Source organism: Halyomorpha halys, unplaced genomic scaffold (assembly GCF_000696795.3).
Source record: "Halyomorpha halys isolate HHAL.00 unplaced genomic scaffold, Hhal_1.1 Scaffold166.1, whole genome shotgun sequence".
Classification (NCBI taxonomy): domain Eukaryota; kingdom Metazoa; phylum Arthropoda; class Insecta; order Hemiptera; family Pentatomidae; genus Halyomorpha; species Halyomorpha halys.
In genome coordinates, this window is record NW_027110388.1 from 495,112 (window position 1) to 512,798 (window position 17,687).

The window sequence follows — 17,687 nt, forward strand, 5'->3', positions numbered from 1 at the left end:
TATAGATTTTTTTTAGTTTAAAGGATTGTTTTTACAACTATTAAAGTTTTATCAAAAAATTAGCTTTTATGAAGTTAGTAATAGAACGTCATGAGATCAATAATAAGCTTTAAACTATCAGTATGAAGGGTAGAGTATTTAAGGTTTAAAATAATCTAATTTATATACATCCCAGCTTAAAAGGCTCTTATCATATTGTTTAAATAATAAAAGAAATGAAGACATAAAACATTATTAAGATATTGACAACTGAACGTCTAAAAACAAGGGAGTTTTTTAAATAATCATATTGTTTACTCAACCATTTAAAACTCCAGATTATCCCTAAATTTCTTTAACCAGCTTTTTTTTTATTGGTTTTTGAGTATTTTTTTTTTTATTTTTACATCTCAATTTTAACAGTCATAATTTAACATTTTTTAACTCGTTCATTTTAATCACATAAAATTATTTTTTTTTTATTATTTGACTTGCCTAGTCTTACACTATTTCCATATAGATTATTTTATCAACTGAACTTATTTTTAAAACAGTATAAATGACATAATTTTTCTTAATTAATTGCCAACAAGTGCGTTTGTGAGAGGCATACACATTAGTTTAAGATTTTTTTATAAACTAATCAATTAATTATTATAATTTTTTTAAAGGAAAGTAATCATATTACTGATATTGTATGTGAATATGTGAGTTGAACAAATTTTTAACAGATACTTATATTAACATAAAACAAATGAAATGAAAATTATATTAAAGATTTTATCTATGGGTTACTGACTAAGCTATTTTCAAAAAGGTATAGAACATTTTTGCGTATATTTTTATTATTGGTAATCTATATAAATAAGAAAAAGAGTGATTATTGCTGAAATACTCTCACTAAATTTTGTAAAGATAAAACACTTTATCATAGATTAAAATTATATAAATCTGACAGTGAATTAGTAGATGCCTGCACTTTTAAGGTGGTTTTATATAAATTATTATGCTTCACAAAAAGCTGAACATTAGTACATATATATAGGCTTATGAATTTCAAATTAAAAATGTAAGTTTTTCAAAACTTAATCTTAAAAATAATGTCCAGTCCTTCAGCTCATATAAAAGTGTCTGGGAATAGTCATAACTGTATGAAGAGCTGTTCCTGGCCATACATCAGTTATATGACCTGCATGAAAGTAAATGAGCACCTTAAGATACTAGTGTAATTTACTTATTCTAAATGAGTGTTTCTCTCATATGGGAAGATATCACAGAAACCTTTTTGCTTTGGCAATACTTTTGCAATACTACTCCATTCTCTAGTTCAACAAATGTATAAGCCTTATGATGATATTATAATATTTAAAATGAAATAAAAGGAATTTTAATAGTTTTTACTTATTCTCAGATCTAAAAATATAGTTTTGAAGATGACAAGGTTAAATGAAAAGATCAAATATTAAATATATATATAAGAATTTATATTTTATTACATGTAATATTATAGACTCTTATTCTCTGAGCGGGTTTCTAGGCAGTCAGAACAGACACTTTTCTACTAATAACAATTAAATTAATAGCTATTGTAAAAATGTATTAAATTCTAGTTAGAAACAAAACCAAGCTTTGTTTCTTCCCCCTCTATATGTGTTCATTCTTAACATTGATTGTATTACTACGGTTTCGAGTTTTTGCTTGTGATTTTCTTTATGAATATTATTCTTTAACACATATTTTTCGACTTCTATTTTTTCTTGAATTTACTTTAATTACAGACATGTTGGGAAGATAAATAAGGTTTAAAATATTTGAATGTGCTCAACATGGCCACTATTCAACGAACTTTTGGAAGGACATGCGCCACTATCTTCTTTATTTTGAATAACGTATTTTTATTTAATATTTGACTGATAAAAATTGATTAGCTTGCTTTTTGGTTCAATAACATAAATAAACAATACTGAAAATGATATTTAATATTGATACATAAAAATAAACACAAAACTAAAAATCATTTATATATAAAAAATACCTATTAAGAAAAAAGAGTATATTACAATACATAATTACTTCCATAATATTTACTGATTGTTCATATGAATTCTGATCCTGTAGCCATCTAAATTTTCCAGTCAACTTATTCTTTTTTGAGCTAAATATTCTATACAACATTGTATTTTCAAAAATCTCAAGCCCTTATTCTTCCCTGGATATAAATGATCAGGTTTTATATCCACAAAGAACGGTTAAAAGAAGTATATTCTAACTTTCAAATTCTAGATTTTAGACTATGAAATCATTTTCACCAAAAGTTTAGTACACTGTAAATTGTACAGTGTGATCCCATAAACTGTTTTCCAAATAAAAAGAAAGTTTGATGAATATGTATGAGGTTTTACTCCACAGAGATGATGTCTCCAAAACAAAAAGTAACATTTCAGTTGGGAAATTATGATTTTTGAGGTCTTAACTCTGCATTGGTAGGGTCGTAAAATTTTACTTAATCCATGTTGTGTTTAGATCCTTTGCTTAAACAATTTGAAATTTTATTCTAAATTTGGAAGGCTTCCCAGATCAATGTTCCAAATAATAATGGTCAAATTCGAAAGTTGTGGTACATTTCCCCAAAACTAAAAGAATGAAGGTAATATTAAATAATTTTCTGGAGATGTCAGAAAAATAAAGAATCAACCATTTTGAATAATTAAAAAGAATATACTAATAAATTCTGGAGCAATCTGGTAAGAATTTGCTTAAAGACATATTTCTATAAAAAATCCACGAACTGTGAAAGCATATTAAATTAATTTATGAGTTCTATAAATAATTTCTAAGAAGCGCTAAAGTTGTTCATACATAAAACTGATCATCAGGGTATTGCTTTGATTTCCACTGGGGTAGAATTAGGTTCCATTCAGGAAAGAGTTAAGGTTAAGAATTGAATAAAGAACATGCAGTCTAATCCTCACAGAACTAAAACTGGGCTTATGTAACTGATTTAAAAGTGTTTTCCTTTCATATAAATGTTCTCATTTATAATTTACTGATTGTATCAGCATACTATTGGTAAATGATCGAAAAACATTTTTTCCATGACTTAAAATTATCACAATTATACAACAAATTAATATAACAACCTTATAACTAATATCATATAAAACATATAACATCCAAATAAAACATAAAATTTATTATACTTAACTCAATTAATATTTTTTTCTGATCTTTTATAAAAATGTATATTTATTCTTTTCAGGAGACACTCCGCTTGTAGCTTCAAGACATCCTACAAAGCCAGTTTATCATTATACACCCTTACCTCCAGGAACATTTCCAGCAAAGACAATTCCAGATGAAAAAGTATGTCATAAATTTTGTTTATTTTATAAAGTAAATTACAACAAAAATTATTTTACAATTTGATTGTATATGTTTACCAAGGATTCTTAACAATACGTTTTTAAACTTCTCACATTTGAAATATAATTAAAAAATAAGTATCCATTTAAAAAATATAAAATTTGGTTTAAAAAAAAAATAAACATTCCAGAACTTAAAGTTATCACCTTCAAATGAGACACACTACTGTCCGTTGTAAAAATGAATATCTAAATTTCACCAAGTTAAAAACTTAACTTACCAGTATATCATTGACAGCAGGGGCTCCCCAGGGAAACCACTTAAAAGCATTTTTTTTTAAATATTTTCATTTTTAATAATTTAAATTAGCATTATACAATGTATATTACCAGGGCATAATTTTCCTACCCTGCGCTTACAAAGTCCTTTCAATCATTCTATTTCAACATCTTCTTCCGTTGTGCACTAGGCCCTTTCCAATGTGGATTCCTTAGAAAAGGAAAAGCTACAACGGACCAACTATTGCTATATGCCTCAGGATTATATTGGAAAAGGGACGTGAGTTCCATATAATAATCACCATCTGTTCGTAGATTTCAAAGTGGCCTATGATAGTGTGGATCGAAAGGGTCTCTATGAAGCACTGAGACAGCTAAATATTCCTGCAGGTCTGGTAAGACTGATGAGGATGACCAAGACAGACCTTGAATGCATTGTACAAATGTAAGGTGATCGTTCTGAATGTTTTTCTTCTACATGGGGAGTCGGACAGGGCGAATCACTACCATGTTTACTATTTAACCTGGCTCTAGAGAAGGCTATAAGAGATTCTGGGATTCAGACAACAGGAAATATTATAAATAGAGCCAAGCAGCTTCTAGAGCATATGCCGATGACATCAATATAATTGGACACTCAAAAAGATCAGTCGAGAAGGCATTCCTTTCTACCCTTGAAGCAGCAAGAAAACTTGGTCTAGAGGTCAACCACGATAAGACCAAGAATATGATTGCTGAACAACATCAAAGACATCCTGAAATTGTCTCTTCGAGTGGGTCTCTGAATTAATGTACCTTTGGCTCACAGATCACATGTGATAATGCCATCGAAGGAGATATTAAAAGAAGGACATTAGCCGCTAACAGATGTTACTATCGATTTAGGAAACATCTATCAAGCAGGTTAATAACCAGAAAAACAAAAATTTCTTTGTACAAAACTCTGATTCACCAGTTCTTACATATGGAGCAGGGACACGGACAATGGCAAAAGAAATGTATCATAAGTTGGAATCCAAAATGTGTCCGAAAGATATTTGGACCGGTGTTAGTGGAGACGAAGAAAAAATGAAGAGGTTTACAACCTCTTTAGCGAGCCTGACATTGTTAGTCTTTTGAACGATATCGTCTGAGATTGGTAGAACATGTAGCCAGGATGGAGGAACAAGAAACTCCTATAATTAGGAATCTCCGATTACTGATGGAGATAGTCCATGGCCGGAGGAGAGTTGGCCACCCCCGACTTCAATGAATTGACTGTGTGGCTGAGAATACGAAGGGTTTGGGAGGCCATAACTGGATGGCAGCATCGCAGGATAGAAACTTCTGGAGGTTGCTGGTTGAGGAGGCCTAGCATGTAGAGTCAAACTAGTAATAATTAAATAAGGTATAAAATATAATTTTTATAAAGTTTAAATACGTGTTTTTAATCATGATGACACATTGCCATCACCTCTTTATGCCACTGAATATATGCAATCAGTTGATACACGAATGTTTTGCATTTTTTTACATATACATATAAATAAGAATTATTCAATAAGGTCTTTAGAAAGTTTTTGTATCACCACATTTTCTGTAAAACATTTATACAATGTGAAATAATCCAAAACATGTAAAAAAATTTTCTTTAAATAAGAAAAACCTTTTAAACATGTAAAAAATGTTATTGGAAGTGTTCAAAATAGAATAATACATAAGTAAAAATTTATGTACTACGAAAAATAAATTTGATATAAACAAATTTGAAGGAGTGTAAAAATTCTTAAAGAAGGGAGAACCCAGAACGTCTGTAGCTGGTGGAAGCTAGGAGTACTAAACATGGTTCGGGACAATCCAAGGTGTAAGGGAGGTGCTAGAGATCTTCCTACCGCTTCCAATAGAAGCTAGAAAAGTGACCTTCCTTCCTCCCTTTAAGATACATTAACATCATATGTGCTCCTATATGTGTCAATGTGTGGTAAACCGTGGTCAAAGAGTTATTTTCTGAATAAGGCACCCGATTCTAAATAATATTTTGTAAATATAATATTATTTTAAAGATATGAAGGTATTTTATCATCAATTATGAATCTGAGATATTGAAAGACATTTTTAGGACCATAATAACGAATACCTAATAAAAAATATCCCAAACTGGTTTAAAAACATTTCTTTCTTTTCCAATTTAGAAAACTTACTTTCTTTCTTTTCCAATTAACCTGGGGAGCTGACTAACATATCAACTAACTATGTAATTTGTTATCTTCAGAAGGGAATTAGATAACAAGCCACAGGTTTATAGAGCTGCTAGAAAAAGAATATTAAAGATATGAGACATAACATACAATGAAGCTTTAAGAGTATCCATTGGTTCCTTTATCAGTTAGAAACTTTTGTATAGGCTCTAGTGAACCTTTCTTCTACCTCAAACTGAGTTTACTCTTCAATACACACTAAAAACTAACAGTGTCTTCTTTGGTGAAGGAAGACCAAAACAATACTATAGAATTTAAACATAAAACATTTTATTTTGGAAGAATCTTAATTTCACAGCATATAATACATTTTTACCCCTGTCGAACAGACCTGCTACCTTGGAATACATCTAAACAAACAAATAACTTTGAATCCTCACACAAGACTGAAAAGAAAGGAAACTACACGTTGATTCCGACTATTCCAGCACTTACAACATAGGTTCTTCCACATCAATGGTCGGAGCACTACTTTAGAGAAAAACAATCTAAACTTTCAATTCATTACAAAAGACTGATCTGGATGACAATAATAAGGCCTATCTGGACATACAGAGTTGAGCTTTGGGGCTCCACTGAACCTTCGAATTCCTCATGTATCCAATCTTTAGAATCCAAAACCCTTCATAAAATCCTCAATGCTCCTACTTTGTCCCAAAAAAAATCATCCCTAAAGACGTTGATGTTCCTTATGTAACCGATGTAGCTCGAACCAGATATAAATCCTTCCATTATAAACTCCTTAACCACTCAAACCCATTAGTATCTAACTTTGCTTCCTCTTTTATTCTTGATAATCCTTCTAGGCACCTGAAAAGAAGATGGCCTCGAAACCTTATATTATAAAAAATTTTTTTAGTGCTACCAATGAGTTGTTTCTCTACATGCCTGGATCATACCATTATGATCTTACTTCAAATTTACTTGTTGTATTTTATGTACAGTTGTGAATGTCAATCAATTAAAAAATAAATTAAAAAATTAAAATAGATATAAGTGATATCTGTAGTATGTTTGAAATTTTATATTTAGATGGATGCAACAGGGGTCAGAAATTTAACATTAATCTATACAATAATTATTCAAGTTGTGGCAAAGAAATTATTTCTTTAAATTACAGAAAATATAAGGAGTATAATTTTCTGTACCGATTCATCAAAAGTAGATAATAAAGAGAGATGCCCTGTTGTTAGAAGTAAGAATTCCTAACAATGTTTAGATCCATGTCAGTGTATGTATTAAAAATGTTATTAAAAGTTTCAGTTCATCCCTTTTTACAAGGGAGTTCAAGTAAAGCTTCTATATCAAGAGCTCTCAAAATATTCAGTAGTAGAGAATAAATAAAAACAATGTTTCTGGAAGTTTCTTAATCTTCCGGAAAATTGAGAAACTGGACATAATTGAAAAATTATTTTAATTCATACAATTTTAGTCAGTGGCTGACAAGGATTTGATGGTTCGTTTATAATTGGATAAATGTGAAAAAAAATGAATCTGATAAAATCTGAATATAGAATCTATTTATTTTTATTTTAAACTAGAAAACTCAATTTTTATCTTCTGAAGACTACCAAACCAAGGTTTAGAAAAATTAACCAATTATTAAGCAAGGAGTATTTAAAATAATCTTCGAAGATTATTTTCTAAAATATCACATAGTGCTCATTATTCAGTTAAGATTTTACAACAGCATGTAGTTAAAAAGTATTTGAGGCAACTAAATTAAATAAGTTTATAAATTACTATCTATTCCTGTTGTTTGTCATTCATTAGGTATTTACCTGCCAAGCTCTAATCAACAGTAGCAAATGTGTATAGTAATAAATAGGCACATATTACCTATTTTTACAAATATTTCACCTCATCCCGTTTTACAGTACAGTAAGCAATGCATTGCATAAAAAATTAATGTAAAATAAATGTTTGCATGTAACTGAAAGTATGAATTTATTTTATGCAATACCTCTACTGCTTGATGCTAATTTCTTACAAAATATTTTGTTTCCACATTAAGAATGTGGAAATAATATTCTATTACAAAAAAATTACTTTAAAAATTTATCTAAGCCCATGGAAAAATTATATTGGAGAAATGAAGAGATTTATTTTGTTTAAAGAACAACTTTTATTCACTGTTTTTTAATTTCACCCTATAAACTAAATCATCACATTTACTTTTATGGACATTATTGAAAACAGAAATCTAATAAATGACCACTTTAATTTAAAAAATTTGAAAAAAAAAGCTTTAATCAAATTATCGAAATCACTAAACAAAAACTACTGCTGTAATTTAATTTAGCTTTACTAGAAAAATTCAATAATTGTAAAAAGAAAACTTCAAGCCTCAAACTAAAAATTAGAATCACCAAGTTGATATATATATTTTTGAAATAATTTTGTAGTACTGGACTTTTATAAATAATCAAGATAATCCCAAATTAATATGAATGTATCAAAATTTGATGAGAATAATTAAAACTGAATTATAATATGAATGGATTCACTTATCACCAATAACTTTAGTTGAGGAAGTTTGTGATATTTGCTCAAAAGAAAAACTTGAGAAAAAGACTGACTTCTGAAAATAAATAGGATGATATAGCCTATTTATAGCAAGAAAGAGAGGATTGTTTAATAACTTCTTTCATGTACTTTGATTTTAATTCTAGAGATGGAAACAAGTTATAAACAAAACCTGCGAAAGATTCAACAAGAAATATGTTTTGCTGTTATTTTTGAATGGTATGGAAAGAAATTGATACTTTGTGTGTGTTTTAAAAATTACCATCAACTTATTCAGTTAAATTTAAAGAAACAGCAAAACAAATTTAAGCTATTACTGCATTATCTTATTATTATTATTCATTATAATAATTATTGTTATTATTAATATATAATAAAATAAGCTTGGGAGAAACTCAAGTTCTTGAATTTTTCTTTTTATATAATTTAAAATATCATTGTTTGCATTAATATTATTATCAGTAATGTTATTCAATGAAATTCATTATCTTGTTAGTGTCCCATACCTGTAAAAAAAAGAAGATTGAGAAAAAAATCGCTAATATTCAATATTAATCTATTCAAATTTCTAGCCCAATAGCAATTCTGATGAAAACCTACAATGTTGGTCGAAATTTTGGCTTTTGATGAATAGTTAACACTATTTAATTTTTTTTACTATCATCCAAATAATGATTATCTCATTCTTAAGTATTATTGAATACATTGTGCTATTGCTTCATTATTATTGAATTTTTCAATTATACCTTTACTTCGCAACAGTTGGGCAACCAAATCCTTTTTTTCTCAGACAAATCCAGATATATACTTGTAAACTTTTCATAAATAGGTTGTCAAATAAATGGTAATAAGAAAAATCTATAACCTCTACGGTTGTCGGTTTTACAATTCTTTAGGTAACAGTCTTTCTCCTCTTTTAAGCTTGTCTTTTACAAATCATCATCCTATGCCACTCCTATCTAACAAATCTATACCAATATTCTTTTGTTATTTGTCAATAAGAAATCTGGCTAATTATATAGAAACACTTGGCCAGGGTAATAAGACCAAAGTGATAAGGTAATATCAGTTAAACTTGATTTTATGTCAAGATGTAATTGATACTAGTTATTATTAATAATAGAAGTTAGTTGCTTAAAAAATGTTTCTTCTTTATTCTTATAGCTTCACAATAATTTTTGGGCCATTTTTGTGTCGTTTCTTATAGATTCTAATAGACCTTGACATAAGTTTATATTTATAGATTACACTTTGCTTCTTGTAAAATGAACTTATCCTTATATCACTAATGGAATCATTTCTACAGAAACATTTTTAGCAACACCTGAATGTCCTCAATCTTTCCTACTACTAAGATATTTAAAATTTGTCTTGGAGTACTTTGTTTTCCGATTAATCTGAAAAAAATGGGTAAAAAGAGTTTTTTGGTTCAAAGCAAATGATAGGTAATAGGGTAATAGGGTAAAAGGTATATAGGGTTTTATTGAATAATAATGGCGCAACTGAGAAAATATAGGACTCATGGTTCAGAAAATGATTTTATAGAATAATTGTTTTTTCCCCTAGTCTCATAAAATATTTCAACAAGAGTATTTGGTATTCGTAGAATAAGTATGGTAGTATGGAGTTTAGTTGGTATATGTAGTATTAGTATGGTAGTATGGAGTTCAGTTAGTATATGTTGTTGTTTGTTAATTTTGAAAGGGCGTTTAAAGTTGGTATCTGTAATATGAATACTAAAAGTGCAATTTTCCTTTAGCTTACTATCACAGTGTCTCTTGGCCATATTTCCTGTACACCTCCTTAGGTGCACAAAATATTTTTATAATAAGGTGTTTATAGATGACTGCAGATTAGTAGGAGGAGAAGATGGTTAGGGTTACGGTCAGCAAAAAATACACAAATAAACAAAAACTTATTTATTTGTGCCAACATTTCAAACTGGATTCCAGGCCTTTATGAGAGCTGAAAAAACAAGATAACAACCATAATTCACAGAAACATAAAAATAAAATAATAAACAAACAAACTTGGAAATATACATAACAATAAATTAAGTTTATAGTAGTTGACTGATAATAACAGAAGACGAAATATAATATTATAAAGATAAGGATTATAGAAAATAAGTTATAAAAATATTAAAAAATAGAAAGTTTTCAAGAAATGAACATAGTAAGAGGTGCGGAAGAAAATTTAAATGATGATTAATTCAAAAGGTCATTTCTAATTTCTCATCTTCATCACTCGTTTATTTAGCCCAAAAATATATTTCTACAATTTTCTGACCTTTCATTCTCATATTTATTATTTCACACTTGCTATTATATAATTTTACTCTTTAAACCTTTATTTAATATAATTTCTTCCACTCTTTTTATTTTTAAACAATCTTTCATAGTTGGTCATACTTACCGGTAACTGTTAGCACTTCGTTTAACATTTTTTTACCCACTCTCTACTGGTCAAGTATCTTATCCATATTATAAAAGTATTTTATCCACTCACTTTAGACAGAACCTCTGCCTAAGCATGTAAGTATCTCATTCACTTCTAATATATATATTTTTTTTCCATTTTTCATATCACTTCTCCCTTGTTCCTTCTTATTCATTTTTCCAGACATTCCATATCTATTTAAGCTTATTTTTGTACTCATCTATATTACTGTGCATCTTTTATTGTCACATATATTTTTTTTCATAATGAAGTGTCAATAGTTAACTGTAGATTAATATGAGGAGAAGATGGTAGGGGATGCGGTCAGCAAATAAACAAAAACTTATAAAATTCAAGTCGAAACAACAGCACAAATAAATCAGTTTTTGTTTCTTTACTGACCACATCACTGACCATATCCTCATATTATGTTTCTTATTTGCCCGTATCGTATATATCGTTTTTTTTTTTTTATGATTTAATTTTGATTTCATTTAATTAAGATTTCATTATGATGATTTAATTTTTTTTTCAATATTTTAGAAATTATTTACACACCTTATTATTTCATGAGTTAATTCCATTACTCATCATTTAAATTTTCTTCTCCACCTCTCACTATGTTCATTTCCTGAAAACTTTCTATTTTTTTAATCTTTTTATAATTTATTTTCTATAATTCTTACCTCTATAATATTATATTTCGTCTTCTGTTATTATCAATCAACTACTATTTACCTAATTTATTGCTATGTATATTTCCAAGTTTGTTTGTTTATTATTTTATTTTTACTTTTATGTTTCTCTGAGTTATGGTTGTTGTCTCGATTTTTGTTTTTTCAGTCCTGAAATTGAGGTCGAATCATCGGCACGTAAAAATAAGTTTTTGTTTATTTGTATATTTTTTGCTAACCGTATCCCTCTCTCTCTCTCCACTCCCAACTATCTTCTCCTTGTATTTTATTTTTCTTTTTTTACAAAATAGTAGTTAATATTAAGTTTGTTTTGTTAATCAGTCTTTTCTTGAGTACCAGGAGAGAAGGGTGTACCAGTTAAGTTTCATGGAATAACATATTGAAACAAGATCAGTAGCAATATTATATTATATTCATCCAAAATACCATGACTAAAAAAAACCTAAATTATTGGATTATGAAAATATTGACATTATCTTAGCTATAAATTTCTTTCAATCTTCTTTCTACTGTTTGACCCGTGAGATTTAAAAAGCCATTCAATGGCCTTTTTCAAAAATAATTAGAACTTACCAACTTTTGAATTTCATCCATTAAATCTCATAACAGTTTTTCCACCTGTTCTCATAGCTAAATTATTCATTATTTTATTGTTGTTTTTTATACATAGTTTAGTTAGATACATTTTATTTATATAATTTGAAATTCCTTGTTCCCACAGTTTCGGCCTAATATGCAGAATATGTTGTCCTAATAGGATAGAATATGTTTGGCGTATATCATAATTTGATTTATGAGTGATATTATCTTCAAAGTATTTTTTTTTTTGTTTTAAACAAAGTTATATGACCCTTAGCGAACTAACATTTGCCCTGAAGGGAAGCTACTGGACCTCAAGGGCACTACAATAGCACTCATATGATACTGTATTAGGGACCATAAACTCAAAAATAATTCTTGTATTTTCAATGATATTGCTAAGAGAAAATAGTCAAACAGTGCCGTTCACAGCCATGTGAGTTAAAGCTCCAACTATGACTTGTTTGTAACACACATATCACAGATTTTCAATACATGAAGTAAATTAAATTTTGAGAAGATCCCACAAAAATACCAACATCGAATTCAACAATATAAAAAATGCGCAATGACCATTGAGAATGAGAGAAAAAAAAATAGTAAACTTAAGATATATATTAGCATGGTACATAGATAGATATAAAAGATATTGAATATCAGTATCAAATTCAGTCCCTTTTAATAAAGTGTGTCACTAATACTTTATGAAAGAAAACGTACTCTTTAAATTAAATTGTTTTGACAAAATTTTTAGCTAGTCTGCTGAAGTAATGCATGGCTAATTCTCCCCGAAAGTGAGAATTTAATGTTCAGGGCGTTTTCCAAGCCATATTATATTTTTACACTTGAAACTTTTTTTTTTATTGTTGTATCTGACTTTTTCTTAAAGCACTGTTTTCATTTTTCCGAGTAATTAATTCTTTAAATAAAAAAAAAAAAAAAAAAAAAAAAAAAAAAGGAAGTCAAATCATCATCCCTTTTCATGTACTGGCAGGACCTTCCCAACTTCCATGTTTAGAATGAGGTTGAACCCACAGTGAATGGAAATGTTACACTCTAAGTTGCTACCTCAAAAGATTTGATCTCAGAAGTGTTCAAAACATTCAGTGAATTATTTATCGAAAATGAAGTGACCAGTTTGTTTGTTTAGACCTGTTGCTTGCGTCATTTCTTTCGCGACAATTCTCGAATTTAATTGGGTACATTTCCCACTGATCTCAAGAATTCAAAACAAATACCGGCAGTGCATTCTAGCAGCTTACACAGTCAGTGTAATCTTAGTTGTGTCAATCATGAATAGCCGAAATACCTTGCCAGTCCATCTTTCATTCAACTCGTAGGGTACATGGTAAATTAGGTAACTAATTTTTTGTCTCTTGTTTAGCATAGTAGAATACATAGAATAGTTTTAATTTATATACGATAATTTGATGATTGGTATAAGTAAAGTATAAAAAAAAAAAAAAATTAGTCAACATATTGTCAAATACATGGACGCACGCGCAGTGAGTTTTTTTTCGTTCCAAACCCCCAAGCGAACACCACCGGGATAATTTTGATTCGTGTTGGGATAAACCTTTAGCTTCACAAAAATGTTTAAGTATATGGTAAGCAGTTAATATAATTTAATCCCTCTGAAGATCGATATTTGTCGGTTTTTTTTATTTTTTCATACAGAATATAAGAAAAATAAAAAAAAAAAGTCAAATTATGAAAATTAACAAAGTTTAATTTGTTAATAATGTAATAATATAGCTATGCAATTTTAAATCAAATAATGGAAAATTACTGCTGAAAATGTAATAAGATTAAATTTAACTACTTCGTTCTTAATCAAAAGACTTTCACAGCCTCGTTATTCCTTGATTAAATCATTTTTTAAGCATTATAATTACTACTTGATTTATACATTCACTAGTATTCCCAGTCGTAGCTTTACTCGATATCATAAATGAAGAATTTGAACTTGTTAATTATACATATTATTATATGTTAAAATAATAATTTTCACGATCATTTCTAGAGTTTCAGAAATGCTCTGCATGAGAAGAAAAATTGTATTACTTATGAATAATATATATATTTAGAGGTTTGTCTCCATTTGCTATCAAAATGATTCAATTGGTGAATTTTCCATTTTTGATTTTACTAAGCCGTTGTTTTACTAGGCTCTCTGGGGTGCCGCAACCGAATGCGACTTTTTTAAGATATTGCAAAACAAATATAAATAAAAAATAAAAATAGCCAATATACAGTGCAATCCACTTGTTACTTTGTACTGTTTTTTTTTTTGTTTTTTTTCCCACATGCCCAACCGCTCTTAGGATAATTTTGGTATTTTTTTAGTTCTTCTAGGGTGCCTCGAGTTTTTTTATTCCGAAAAGAGTGCCATGGCGTTTTACCTAGTTTGATTATGTTCATTTTATTAATTGTGTTTCTGTTTAAATACATAATGATATTTTATTTATTATTTTTATTTTTTGTATGAAAATGTACAATTACCACAATCACTCATTGCTCAAGTTTGTGGCAGATTGTAATATTATCAATAAATAAAGTAATTATTAAAGTTAAAAAAAAGTTTGGGAACCGCTGTTGCCTGTTGCTCTTAACGCGATGTTTCAATGCCCAATACTTGTGTCCCAATACAATACGTGTGTTCAAACTAAGTTTTTAGCTGTATTTCTTTGGATTGAAGCCACCAGAATCACGGTCAAAATTCTAAATTCAGAAAAACACAATTAAAAGAAAAACAGGAAATGAAGATTTTCTGACACAAGGATGAACAAAATGTTGTTGTGGTATACAAAAAAAATAGTTTAAGGCTTTTCTGAGAGTATCATTTGTTGTCTGTAAGTAAAAGTTTAAACTTTGACAGATAACGTTACATAAAAAAAATTAAAAAGAGATATTGGCTGTTCTTTCAGTCATAGATACATTAGTATACATCCATATCTATTCTAGGGAGATGGCCTAGGTAGGTACAAAAATATCAGAAACAACTAAAATAACCATGTAAAGTCCACCAGGTCGATCTGGCAATAAAGCAATATCAACGAGAATATACATATGTATAAAATTGTACAAAGGAACTTAGTAAACTAAAAAGTATAAATACAATACTAACTAATATAAGTATCAGAGAGAGGAGTGAAAATGTACCACTGAAGTCATAATTAGTGAATTAATAATATAGTAAAGTCATAAAAATATAGTAAAATGGAAAGAAAGGGAGTGGAAATAAATGTGGTATTTGGAAAATACCATATCATTTGTTTGATATGGATAGACAAGAGAGGTTATATAAACAACTGAATAGTGATGTTATGTTGTTCTTAATAAAATGTTAATAAGACTCATCAAATTTATAAATTACTATTCCCAATTTTTTTTTTTTTATGTGCCAGATGAAAAGAATTAAAAACATGTTACATATACAAAATAACAATAACGACAACTTTTTTTTCTTCCAAATCCTCGTCAAAAAGTGCTGTTGAAGTTTCTCCAATTAAAAGCCATGTTATCATCTAAGTTTAAAGGAGACAAAGATGACCTGGTCCAATGAACTATTATTATACTCATTAAAAAACAAACTAAATATGGACAATAAAGAAACAAAAAAACTTAAAACTTATTAAAATTAATAATTTCACCGCAGTCACCATGCTTTAATAATAATAAACTACCTAATTGTTTTATTAAACAACTTGCATTTTGATAAAATTTTATTAAGAATACCATTGCATTAATATTCAATTGTTTATATAACTTCCATTATGTATTTGTATAAAAATATATTATAATTTTACAAGATGTAAGTATGGAGTAATAAAAAGTATCAAGCGAATAGATAAATGGATAAATAAAGGAATAATATTAGATAATAATATAGATACTCACCTAAATTCTGGAAGATCTAAAGGGTGGATTTAAAACGGAAAAGATGAGGGTAAGTGGAATTTTAAATTTATTTATGGGAACTTGGTTACCAATAAATATTTTTTTCTGATATTTTTGCACCTTTAATGATCTCCACCCGGACTATGTTCCTACAATTAATTGCATACGACCGACTAATAATATTTCTATAAGGTAGATTTTATAATTGCTAAACCTTCTGGGGATAACGAAGATGATTTAATGTGAGATTGGTTAGTACTTTTTACGATTAGAGGTTACAAACGAAAACGGGCAGTCCTTTTATATTACTTATTATAATAACATAAAATTATTCTTAAGAAATGATACACTATAAAAAAAAAAAAATATAGCTGAGTCTGTATATTTTATTGAATGGTTGAGTAACAGTTCATATTTTTTCCAGGGAGAGGAAGAAGTGAAGAATAGACCTGGCAACGAGTATTGGTACGACTACTTGGTGAGGGACGGCGAACAAGGATTGGATCTCGGACAAAGGGAAGCGAGGCAGGGGGGCCTCGTAAGGGGAGTATACCACGTCCTACTTCCTGACCGCAGGACCCAACTTGTCCAATACTGGTCCGATTGGTCTGGCTACCATCCCACTATCACCTATTCCTACACCTAACCGCTCTCCAAGCAATTAATGATTCAGTATTATAATCAAAGTTACATCTGTATATATTGGTTTGTATATGTAATGATTGTATATTATGTAAGTGCCATTAGAGGTGGAGATGTATATGTGATATTATTTATACCGCGTTAAATGCATGTTTCATTTGTAATCATTTAGAAAGCATACTGGCGTTATTGTGCCATGTAAGAATAAAATTACTTTGTAGAATTTTCATTTGAATGAAGATAAATTTTTAACGACCATTTATTTACCGACGTTTCGCCCCACACTGTAGGGCTTCATCAGAGCTAAAAAAGATACAAAACAACAAAAAATATGTTGGGAATGTAGGATAAAATGAAACTAAAAAGTAAGCTAAGGTAGGGTTAAAAAATATGTAAATATAAGTGAAAAATGAACAAAAAGAAATAAGAATAGGCTGTACAATAATAAGTATAAAGAACTTGAATTTTAAAATTTTGAATTTAAAATAGGTTAATCCAACTTATTTGTGTTTATCATTGACCGCATCCCCAAGCATCTTCTCGTTCGTCATCCACGGTCAACTATCTCTCATAATAATAATAAGTATATATACAAAAGAAACAATATTTAGACTATTAGATTTAAAATGAACATGAGGCGCAATAACACGTAAATATAGATAAGTAGATATGAGCTAAATGAAAACAAAAATGTTTAAACACTAAAAGACAGAAAATAAAGGAAGTAAGATGTGAAAAAAAAGGTGAAGAAAGAATAAAAAAATAAATAAATAGAGTGCTCTATTTATTTATTATTATTTTGTATTTATTCTTTCTTTACTTTTATTTATACTCATCAGGTTTCTTTATTTTCCGTCTTTTAGTGTCTAAAAATTTTTCTTTGTCTTTTAAGCCCATATGTATACATGATATAGATAATAAATACTTATCTATTTTTGCGTCTTTAGTTCATTTTAAATTATGAAATAACATCTTTATTATGTATTGTTAATATTATACATCTTATTTTTTACTTATACATGCATAGTTTTTTTGTATCTTTTTAGTCC

General features: G+C 28.6%; 1 long non-coding RNA gene across 1 annotated transcript in view; it reads left to right on the forward strand.

Annotated features, from left to right (window-relative positions):
* The window catches only part of LOC106678896 (uncharacterized), a 26,721-nt gene extending 9,984 nt beyond the window's left edge, over nucleotides 1-16,737 (forward strand). The window contains exons 2-3 of the long non-coding RNA XR_001342855.1: nucleotides 3,239-3,342; nucleotides 16,421-16,737. This is a non-coding gene — a long non-coding RNA (uncharacterized lncRNA). The remainder of the gene's footprint in view (nucleotides 1-3,238; nucleotides 3,343-16,420) is intronic.
* Nucleotides 16,738-17,687: the final 950 nt, after the last annotated feature.